Source organism: Triticum urartu, chromosome 6, assembly GCF_003073215.2.
Source record: "Triticum urartu cultivar G1812 chromosome 6, Tu2.1, whole genome shotgun sequence".
In the NCBI taxonomy this organism is placed as follows: domain Eukaryota; kingdom Viridiplantae; phylum Streptophyta; class Magnoliopsida; order Poales; family Poaceae; genus Triticum; species Triticum urartu.
The window spans coordinates 556980275-556990762 of record NC_053027.1 but is presented as its reverse complement, the minus strand read 5'-3'; positions in this window follow the sequence as shown (position 1 = coordinate 556990762).

The following is a 10488-nucleotide window of genomic DNA, read 5'->3' as shown; positions in this document are numbered from 1 at the left end:
CTCGGTAGTTTCTATCCAGGATCATCTTCAAAAGTGGTCCTGTCATGGGTCCCATCCATTTCTGGTGATAAGCAAAAGTCATCCATTGCGTTGTCTTCAACAAGGTAGTCCACATCGTCCATTCTAGTCCGGGTATGCCATTTCTTCGAACTCCTTCAAATGATCGATTGTGATTGCCTTAGGCTGGTATAAAGAGTCTCAATGATTTCTAAATCAAAAGTAATTCTTTTTGCCACTTAAGGGAATAATTCTACGAGTCACCTTTCCTAAGGTGCCCCGTTATGGAATCATAGCAATTAACTCCTCGCTACTCTGACTTCGTCCACCATCTTCTTAGGTGTGGAATTGTTGCCTACCAAATTGAACTTTCGCCATCTGTTTCTTCCATCCCTCTCTATGTGTGTTTTGTGTCTTAGTTCGAGAGATGTTACTACATCTCATTCCGTGAGTTGATCATGATTTGCTTGATCTTCGTGAAGATCGAATCCTGTAGAGCTTCCCTCTCTTTCCCTTGTCGTGTTGGGTGAAGATCTCGAAAGCAAAGATGTCAAGATTAATATGATGCAATGAATCAACATCTTCGAGAAGAGCAGTTGGATCAAGAAGATTGTGTTAGTTGGTGCCCCCTCTGTCTTCTTACCTCACGACCTGAATCTTGGGACGAGATTCTTGTTTAGTAGGGGTGAGTTGTCACAGCCCTAGAGTACCTGAGTGAAATAGTTGCATCTGCACTCATGCATCATGTCTAAAATTTCTGAAAGTTGAATTGAGGTTTGTTGAAACCCTCAGAAACCAGTTCAAAAATAATCAACATTTAATTCTCATCAAATGAGTCCAAGGAAATGTTCCTGTTATCCTGTGAAAATATTGGTAAGAGGTAAAATTCAAACCAATATTTTTGGAGTCACAGAAATATTTATTTTGGGCATTTGAATTAAATCATAATGTATTTGAATTGGCTTCATTTCTGTTATAAAAGAAATACATGCCCAATAATTCTGGAAATTATTGTGGGGCTCTAGAATAATATCTCTAGTCCATACAATAATTTACAGAAAAAAATAAATTTGTTTAGTACTCCTACTAAATCAAAACGAACAGAACAAAAATAGAAAACAGTAACAATTTTAAAAAAAGAGGCAGAGGAATTACCTGGGCCGGCCTACCTGGCCCAGCACTGTAGCTGGCAGCCCAGCCCAGCAGCACAACCCCTGTCATCTTCTCCACCGCGCCAGGAGGACGGGCGCGTGGCCAGCGCACGCGAGCACGCGCCTAGGCCACCTCCTGCCTCCCTGCTTCCTCCCGCGACTCCCTGGAGACGCCACACACCCCCAGGCCCCTCTCACTCCCTCTCATGCTCATCCCTTCCTCTGCCGCCCTTTCTCTCCCGCGACCGAACACCACCGTTGCCGCCGCTCGCTGCCACCGCGTCCACCGGCCGCCCCTCGCCCCGTGACCGTGACCAGAAGCTCCGCCATCGATCACCACACCCCCAAGCTGAAGGAAAGGAGCCGGAGGGCTCTGTTTCATCGCTAGCGTCCTCGTCTTCCTCCTCGGCCGCCATGGATCTTCGCCGTCTTCGCCTCGCCGAGCTCGCCGTCTGCTTCTTCCAAACCGCTGTGAGCTGACGCATCGAATCCCCCATCTCTCCTGCTCTCTCATGCCCTCTATCTTCCTTGCCCGCACAAGCCGAAGCTCGCCGTCACACGGCCTCGTCGCCGTCGTAGCCTGAGCTCGAACCAGTAGGGCCTGAGGATGCTACCGTCCTCCTTGCGCTCCCAGATGGCCGTAGAAAGCTTCAGCTTGCTCGCCCGTGCTCCGTAGCCTCCTCCCCGTTGAGCCCGTGTGTGCGCCGCCGCGCGAGGTCATCACCGGCATCGTTTCCGGCTACCCCGCGCCCTTCTGCCACTTTCAGTGGATGCGCGCGAGTGCGCTCTCCCGCCTGGTGAGCTCGGGTGGTCCTCCCGCGGCCTCCTGAGCGGACACCGCCGCGGTTATAGGTCGCCGGCGTTGAACTACGACAACGTCGATGTGGCGCCGTCATTAGCACCTAACTACCTGATAATAACCCCGCTAACCAACCCCACATCCACTGACACATGGGCCCCACACCCTAATTAACCCCGAGTTTTATTTCCTGTTTAGTTTAGATTAACCCAGCGGGAACCACGCGTCAGGGTTGACTGGCTGACGTGGCAGTTGACCAGGGCCACCTGTCAGTGACACTAACTGGCCCTGAGTCACTGACCAGTGGGTCCCATGCGTCAGGTTTGACTCTGGCCGGCCCCGTTGACCGCTGACATCACAGTGACGTAGTTAATTATTTTATTGATTTATTCTTTTTCAGAAAATTCCAGAAAATAGTATAAACTTCTAAAAATCATAGAAATTCAACCGTAACTCCAAATGAAATAAGTTATATATGAAAAATTATCAAAAAAATTCAAGGAATCTGTTTATGGCATTTTCATGCATATTTGAGCAAGTTAACATTGCTGTTTAGGACAAACTAATTAAATGGCATTTAGGAAAGCACATATGGAGTTTGAATTTGAACCTAGTGTTCAAACCAACTCCATTTAACTTGTTGCTAGTTGCATTAGGCCAATCAATAGCATATTGCCATGTCACATTCATGCATCATATTGTTGCATTGCATTGATTGTGTCCTTCTCTGTTTGCCGGTAACCGTCCCCTCTCAGACGACGATGTTTCCGACGACGTGATCGATGACACCGATGAAGAACTATATTATCTTCAGAAGTGCCATGCAAGCAAAACCCCCTTGTCCATTTCAATACAATCCCACTCTCTCGCTCCTGCTCTCTTTTACTGCATTAGGACAACAACGATTCATCTGTTACTTGCTGCGGTAGTTGAACCCCTTATCCTCTGCACGACCCGTCATTGCCACAGTAAATAGATGAAACCCACTAGCATGAGTAGGAGTTGTTTGAGGCCTGATGTGCCTACTCATTCATGCTTGTTTGTCATGCCTGCTATTGCATAGAGTTGTGTCAGGTCTGATTCATCGAGGATGAATCGGAGGTGTGTGAACATGTCCTACTATGTGTGAGCTAAGTGTGTGAACACGATTTGATAAAGGTAGCGGTGAGAGGCCATGTAGGAGTACATGGTGGGTTGTCTCATTGAAACCGTCCTTAGGAACTGAGTTCTGTGTCTGTGATCCATTAACAGTTACTACCACTCATTGGGATCCTTAATTAACCCTCCCGGCTTCTTAATCACCCTAGTACTCTGTCCAGGAGTTGCAACTAGTTTCTGGTGTTTGTAGGTTATGTGTTGGCGGCCGTGCGTAGCGCTGACCCTAAGGGTGGGCTATGATGCGGTAGATACACCGTGGCACGGTGTACCGGGCGCCCGTTTGGTGTCTCGGGAACCCTGATCACATCGTTCGGGGCCATATGTGGAAACCTCGGCCGGACTCCCTGCGGATGGAACCTGGATAGGCGATAAACCTGGACTAGAGACTTGAGTGATTAGGTAGGCCGTGGCCGACACCCTCGTTGGGCTTCCACTCGAAGGTTGCCGAGTACATGTCGTGTAAATGATGGTAAGTGGTGGGAGCATGTGTGAATAAGTACACCCCTGCAGGGTTTTCATTATCTATTCGAAAATCCGGATTCCTCGGATATGGAAACTTGGACCCCTTGCATAGTTCATAGACAAGTGAAAGTGGATACTCTAAAACTCGCAAGATAAGCGTGAGTGCTATGGATGGCCTTCTTGTAGGGAGACGAGAGCGGATCCATAGTGGTGTATTGATATGGTGAATATGTGGACTCGTGTGCGCCACCTCAAAAGAGTTGCTTGCAGTCGTAGTTCAGGTTAGCCACTGAGTCAAAGCTGGCTTGCTGCAGTTAAACTCCACCACCCCCCCTTGTTGATACCGATGCATATGTAGTTAGTTCTGATGTAAGTCTTGCTGGGTACATTTGTACTCACGTTTTCCTATTTTATGTTTTGCAGAGAGACGTCAGTCTCGCTAGTAGTTCCATGTGGACTTCGACGTTTAGCTTGATACCTCAGCTACGATCTTGTGTCCTCGGCAGGATCTGGTAGATAGTCAGGCTTCTTAGCCTTTTTCATTTGTAGATGTCTGTACTCAGACATGTTAAGCTTCCGCATGTGCTTTGATTTGTATGCTATGATTGTTGGGTCATGAGACCCATGTTTGTAATATCTCGCTCCTCGGAGCCTAATGAATAAATACTTGAGTTGTAGAGTTATGTTGTGATGCCATGTTGTATTTACACATATCGAGCATATTGTGTGTATGATTGAAATGCTTGGTATGTGTGGGATCCGACAATCTAGTTGTTTATCCTTGGCAGCCTCTCTTATGGGGAAATGTAGTCTAGTGCTTCCATGAGCCATAGTAGTCCGCTACAGTCCGGTTCATCGGAGTCCTGTTATCCCAGCACTACTGCTCAGGACACTTGACTGGCCGGCATGTGTTTCACTTCATTCCCGTGTCTGTCCCTTCGGGGAAATGTCACGTGGTGACATCCGGAGTCCTGCCTAGCCTGCTACAGCCCGGGTTCCCAGAGTCCTGTTAGCCCAGTGCTACAGTCCGGATTCACACGCTGCTGACCGACATGCTCGATGTGATTCATGTATGCCTGTCCCCATAGGTTAGTGCCGCTTTGGGTTCATGACTAGCCATGTCGGCCCGGGTTCTCTATCATATGGATGCTAGCGACACTATCATATACGTGAGCCAAAAGGCGCAAACGGTCCCGGGCCATGGTAAGGCGACACCCGTGGGAATGCCGTGCGTGAGGCCACAAAGTGATATGAGGTGTTACCGGCTAGATCGATGTGACTTGGAATCGGGGTCCTGACACATTTGGACTTTGTTTGATATTCCTTTTCTGTGAAGCACTGAAATAGGCAAAAAAACCGCAATTTGGGCTGGGACTCCGGTTAATAGGTTAGTCCCAAAAATGATATAAAAGTGTAAAATAAAGCCCAGTAACATCCAAAACAAATAATATAATAACATGGAGCAATCAAAAATTATAAATACGTTGGAGATGTATCAAGCATCCCCAAGCTTAATTACTGCTCGTCCTTGAGTCGGTAAATGATAAAAAAAGAATTTTTGATGTGGAATGCTTTCTAACATATTTCTCAATGTAATTTTTCTTTATTGTGGCATGAATGTTCAGATCCGAAAGATTCAAGATAAAAGTTTAATATTGACATAAAAATAATAATACTTCAAGTATACTAACTAAGCAATCATGTCTTCTCAAAATAACATGGCCAAAGAAAGTTATCCCTACAAAATCATATAGTCTGGCTATGCTCTATCTTCACCACACAAAATATTTAAATCATGCACAACCCCGATGACAAGCCAAGCAATTGTTTCATACTTTTGATGTTCTCAAACTTTTTCAATCTTCACGCAATATATGAGCGTGAGCCATGGATATATCACTATATGTGGAATAGAATGGTGGTTGTGGAGAAGACAAAAAGGAGAAGATAGTCTCACATCAACTAGGCATATCAACGGGCTATGGAGATGCCCATCAATAGATATCAACGTGAGCGAGTAGGGATTGCCATGCAACGGATGCACTAGAGCTATAAGTGTATGAAAGCTCAACAAAGAACTAAGTGGGTGTGCATCCAACTTGCTTGCTCATGAAGACCTAGGGCAATTTTGAGGAAGACCATCATTGGAATATACAAGCCAAGTTCTATAATGTAAAATTCCCAATAGTATATAAAAGTGATAACATAGGAGACTCTATCATGAAGACCATGGTGCTACTTTGAAGCACAAGTGTGGAAAAAGGATAGTAACATTGTCCCTTCTCTCTTTTTCTCTCATTATTATTTTTTATTTGGGACTTCTTCCTTTTTTCTTTTTGGCCTCTTTTCTTTTTTCTTTTTTTATTTTTCATCCGGAGTCTCATCCCGACTTGTGGGGGAATCATAGTCTCCATCATCCTTTCCTCACTGGGACAATGCTCTAATAATGATGATCATCACACTTTAATTTACTTACAACTCAAGAATTACAACTCAATACTTAGAACAAAATATGACTCTATGTGAATGCCTCCGGCGGTGTACCGAGATGTGTAATGATGCATGAGTGACATGTATGAAGAATTATGAACGGTGGCTTTGCCACAAATACGATGTCAACTACATGATCATGCAAGCAATATGACAATGATGAAGTGTGTCATAATAATGGAACAGTGGAAAGTTGCATGGCAATATATCTCGGAATGGCTATGGAAATGCCATAATAGGTAGGTATGGTGGCTGTTTTGAGGAAGGTATGTGGTGGGTTTATGGTACGGGCGAAAGTTGCGCGATACTAGAGAGGCTAGCAATGGTGGAAGGGTGAGAGTGCGTATAATCCATGGACTCAACATTAGTCATAAAGAACTCACATACTTATTGTAAAAATCTATTAGTTATCGAAACAAAGTATTAGACGCATGCTCCTAGGGGGATAGATTGGTAGGAAAAGACCATCGCTCGTCCCCGACCGCCACTCATAAGGAAGACAATCAATAAATAAATCATGCTCCGACTTCATCACATAACGGTTCACCATACGTGCATGCTACGGGAATCACAAACTTCAACACAAGTATTTCTCAAATTCACAACTACTCAACTAGCATGACTCTAATATCACGATCTCCATATCTCAAAACAATTATCAAGTATCAAACTTCTCATAGTATTCAATGCACTTCTATGAAAGTTTTTTATATTATTCCTAAAAGAAAATTTCCATGTTGTTCTAAAGGACTCTCAAAATAATATAAGTGAAGCATGAGAGATCAATTATTTCTATAAAATAAAACCACCGCCGTGCTCTAAAAGATATAAGTGAAGCACTAGAGCAAAAACTATATAGCTCAAAAGATATAAGTGAAGCACATAGAGTATTCCAATAAATTTCAAATCATGTGAGTCTCTCTCAAAAGGTGTGTACAGCAAGGATGATTGTGGTAAACTAAAAAGAAAAGACTCAAATCATACAAGACGCTCCAAGCAAAACACATATCATGTGGTGAATAAAAATATAGCTCCAAGTAAAGTTACCAATAGACGAAGACAAAAGAGGGGATGCCTTCCGGGGCATTGATAACCCACAAGTATAGGGGATCACAACAGTTTTCGAGGGTAGAGTATTAAACCCAAATTTATTGATTTGACACAAGGGGAACCAAAGAATATTCTCAAGTATTAGCAGCTGAGTTGTCAATTCAACCACACCTGGAAACTTAATATCTGCAGCAAAGTGTTTAGTAGCAAAGTAATATGATAGTGGTGATAACAGTAGCAAAAGGTAACAATAGTAAAAGTAATGTTTTTGGTATTTTGTAGTGATGATAGCAATAGCAATGGAAAAGTAAATAAGCAAAGAACAATATATGGAAACCTCGTAGGCAATGGATCGGTGATAGAGAATTATGCCAGATGCGGTTCATCATGTAACAGTCATAACCTAGGGTGACACAGAACTAGCTCCAGTTCATTGATATAATGTAGGCATGTATTCCGAACATAGTCGTACGTGCTTATGGAAAAAGAACTTGCATGACATCTTTTGTCCTACCCTCCCGTGGTAGCGGGGTCCTTACGGAAACTAAGGGATATTAAGGCCTCCTTTTAATAGAGAACCGGAACAAAGCATTAACACATAGTGAATACATGAACTCCTCAAACTACGGTCATCACCGGTAAGTATCCCGATTATTGTCACTTCGGGGTTAACGGATCATAACACATAATAGGTGACTATAGCCTTGCAAGATATGATCAAGAACACTCATATATTGATGAAAACACAATAGGTTCAGATCTGAAATCATGGCACTCGGGCCCTAGTGACAAGAATTAAGCATAGCAAAGTCATAGCAACATCAATCTCAGAACATAGTGGACACTAGGGATCAAACCCTAACAAAACTAACTCGATTACATGATAGATCCCATCCAACCCATCACCCTCCAGCAAGCCTACGATGGAATTACTCATGCACGGCGGTGAGCATCATGAAATTGGTGATGGAGGATGGTTGATGATGACGATGGCGACAGATTCCCCTCTCCGGAGCCCCGAACGGACTCCAGATCAGCCCTCCCGAGAGGTTTTAGGGCTAGGCGGCGGCTCCGTATCGTAAAACGCGATGATTTCTTCTCTATGATTTTTTTCTCATCGAAACTCAATATATGGAGGTGGAGTTGGAGTCGGAGACGCAACAGGGGGCCCACGAGGTAGGGGGCGCGCCCTAGGGGGGCAGGCGTGCCCCCACTCTCGTGGCAAGGCGGTGGGCCCCCTGGCCTTCATCTTTGGCAGGTATTTTTCTTATTTTCTGAAAAGTGTCTCCGTGAAGTTTCAGGTCATTCCGAGAACGTTTGCTCCTGCACATAAATAACACCATGGTAGTTCTGCTGAAAACAGCGTCAGTCCGGATTAGTTCCATTCAAATCATGCAAGTTAGAGTCCAAAACAAGGGAAAAAGTGTTTGGAAAAGCAGATACGTTGGAGACGTATCAACTCCCCAAGCTTAAACCTTTTCTTGTCCTCAAGCAATTCAGTTGACAAACTGAAAGTGATAAAGGAAAACTTTTACAAACTCTGTTTGCTCTTGTTGTTGTAAATATGTAAAGCCAGCATTCAAGTTTTCAGCAAAGATTATAACTAACCACATTCGCAATAACACATAGGTCTCAAGTTTACTCATATCATAGCATAATCAACTAGCGAGCCATAATAATAAAACTCGGATGACAACACTTTCTCAAAACAATCATAATATGATATAACAGGATGGTATCTCGCTAGCCCATTCTGAGACCGCGAAACATAAATGCAGAGCACCTTTAAAGACCAAGGACTGACTAGACATTGTAATTCATGGTAAAAGAGATCCAGTCAAGTCATACTCAATGCAAACTAACAGTAATGAATGCAAATGACAGCGGTGCTCTCCAACTGGTGCTTTTTAATAAGAGGATGATGACTCAACATAAAAGTAAATAGATAGGCCCTTCGCAGAGGGAAGCAGGGATTTGTAGAGGTGCCAGAGCTCGGTTTTGAAACAGAGGTGAATAATATTTTGAGCGGTATACTTTTATTGTCAACATAACAACCAAGAGATGGCGACATCTTCCATGATACACACATTATAGGCGGTTCCCAAACAGAATGGTAAAGTTTATGCTCCCCCTTCCACCATAAGCATCAATCCATGGCTTGCTCTAAACAATGAGTGCCTCCAACTAACAAGAGTCCCAGGGGGAGTTTTGTTTGCAATTATTTTGATTTAGTTCGCATCAAGCATGGGACTGGGCATCCTGGTGACCAGCCATTTATCTCGTGAGTGAGGAGCGGAGTCCACTTCTCTTGAGAATAACCCGCCTAACATGGAAGATACAGACAACCCTAGTTGATACATGAGCTATTCGAGCATACAAAACAGGATATTTATTTGAAGGTTTAGAGTTTGGCACATACAAATTTACTTGGAACGACAGGTAGATACCGTATATAGGTAGGTATAGTGGACTCATGTGGAATAACTTTGGGGTTTAAGGATTTGGATGCACAAGCAGTATTCCCGCTTAGTACAGGTGAAGGCTAGCAAAAGACTGGGAAGCGACCAGCTAGAGAGCGACAACAGTCATGAACATGCATTAAAATTAATCAACATCGAATGCAAGCATGAGTAGGATATAATCCACCATGAACATAAATATCGTGAAGGCTATTTTGATTTTGTTTCAACTACATGTGTGAACATGTGCCAAGTCAAGTCACTTAAATCATTCAGAGGAGGATACCACCCTATCATACCACATCATAACCATTTTAATAGCATGTTGGCACGCAAGGTAAACCATTATAACTCATAGCTAATCAAGCATGGCACAAGAAACTATGATCTCTAGTTGTCATTGCAAACATGTTTATTCATAATAGGCCGAATCAGGAACGATGAACTAATCATATTTACAAAAACAAAAGAGGTCGAGTTCATACCAGCTTTTCTCATCTCAGTCAGTCCATCATATATCGTCATAATTGCCTTTCACTTGCATGACCGAACGATGTGAATAAAAATAATAGTGCACATGCATTGGACTAAGCTGGAATCTGCAGGCATTCAATAAACAAGAGAAGACAAGGAAATATGGGCTCTTTTGTCAGATCAACAATAATGCATATAAGAGCCACTTCAACAATTTAATCATGGTCTTCTCCTATCAACCCCCAAAGAAAAGAAAAGAAATAAAACTATTTACACGGGAAAGCTCCCAACAAGCAAAAGAAGAACAGGAAATGTTTTTGGGTTTTCTTTTTAATTACTACTACAAGCATGGAAATTAAACTGATTAACAACTACAACTAATTTTTTTGGTTTTTCTTAAGGTTTATTAAACACACAAGAAGAAAGCATAAAAAGGAAATTAAACTAG